The sequence below is a fragment of the Propithecus coquereli genome, unplaced genomic scaffold, assembly GCF_000956105.1.
Source record: "Propithecus coquereli isolate 6110/MARCELLA unplaced genomic scaffold, Pcoq_1.0 Scaffold124, whole genome shotgun sequence".
NCBI classification, from domain to species: domain Eukaryota; kingdom Metazoa; phylum Chordata; class Mammalia; order Primates; family Indriidae; genus Propithecus; species Propithecus coquereli.
Window position 1 is genome coordinate 680,021 of NW_012136525.1, and position 1,498 is coordinate 681,518.

The 1,498-nt window shown below is 38.5% G+C and overlaps 1 protein-coding gene across 1 annotated transcript in view; it reads left to right on the top strand.

Annotated features, from left to right (window-relative positions):
• Positions 1–1,498, top strand: part of MFAP5 (microfibrillar associated protein 5) — a 23,695-nt gene that overhangs the window by 2,768 nt on the left and 19,429 nt on the right. The gene's annotated exons all lie outside the window — the stretch shown is intronic.

Consider the following 1,498-nt stretch of genomic DNA (forward strand, 5'->3'; position numbering starts at 1 on the left):
GCTTGAGCCCAGGAGTTTGAGGTTGCTGTGAGCTAGGATGACACCACGGAACTCTAGCCCAGGCAACACAGTGAGACTCTGTCTCAAAAAAAAAAAAAAAAAAAAAAGATAGACTAAAATAAATATATGAGAGTGCATCGCATTCGTTTTGCAAGATTAAAGCATTATTTCATGAAACTTATTTCAGTTTTATAGCTCTGTATACTGGGACACAATACAATATGGGTCCTAGTGCAGAAGATAAAAATATAGACATAAAACCCTTTTTGCTCCAAGGTTTTTCTCCAAGTTAACTTTCTCCAAGTTAAAAATATCTGAATTCCCGAGTTTCTGAAACTAGATCAAATTCCAGCACTAGCAAAACTAAAAATCTGAATTCATTTCTCTGGGCTAGTTAAGGACCAGTCCTGTTTTATGACTTTAGGATGCTTTTCTAGGAGAAATATGATAAATTACAATGAAAATGTCTTAAGATTTCTTTCCAGATAACTTCAAGAATCCTAGATAAAACATTTATACAGTGGTAGCACTTGGAGAAGTTGGTTACACAGAGTTATGTACAGAAAAGCAGTACTCTGCCCTGAAATCCCCAAGAGATGGCTGGATACACTCTCAAACCCCTGTGCTTGCGTTGCCTTGCTCCTGCTCTGTGAGTGGCTGGCCAGGAGTGTGGCTGGGCCTCTGGAGAAGGGGAACCGGGAAGGATTGGGCTACACCCTGGAGAGGCTCCGGTCCTCTCTTCCAGTTTCTGGAATGATTCTGGTCAGTGGTTTTTCACATACCCTGTGGGATTGGAACAGACTTGGATTCCTTTTATTAAAAATTGTTCCGAGAAAGAGAGCTTATAACCAGTGTTAAAGGTAAAGAGGCTCTCGTGTTAGACCTGGTGAATTTCTATCTGGAATTTAGAAAAAAAGAATGGGGTAAGCTGGGGAAACTCCTATGAAATGCTTTATTTGTGTTTTGCCTTTCTTACAATTAAAGCTAACTCTGACATGCTTTATAAAAATGTTTATTCTCACCAGATACAGATCTGACATTTAGAATCTGAAGTTTAAAAAGAAAAAGTCAAAGCAAACTATGTGGATTTGCTGTCCCCTAGTGGGTGAAATGGATTATGAATATAAACTATACTGGAGAATAATTGCAGATGGAATATTTGTTAAATATTCAATGTTATTTGTTAAGAGGGTGGATTTCAGGTGCTCTAATCACAGACACATGCAGAGGAAACTATGTGAGGAGATAGATATGTTCATTTGCTTAACTGGTGACTGTAGTAATCATTTTGCTTTGTGTATGTATCTCAAAACGTCATATATACCTTAAATATATACAATGAAATTTATACATGAGGCCAGGAATGGTGGCTTATGCCTGTAATCCTAGCACTTTGGGAGGCTGAGGCGGGCGGATTGTTTGAGTTCAGGAGTTCGAGACCAGCTTGAGCAAGAGCGAGATCCCGTCTCTACTAAAAAAAATAGAAAGAAATTTTCTG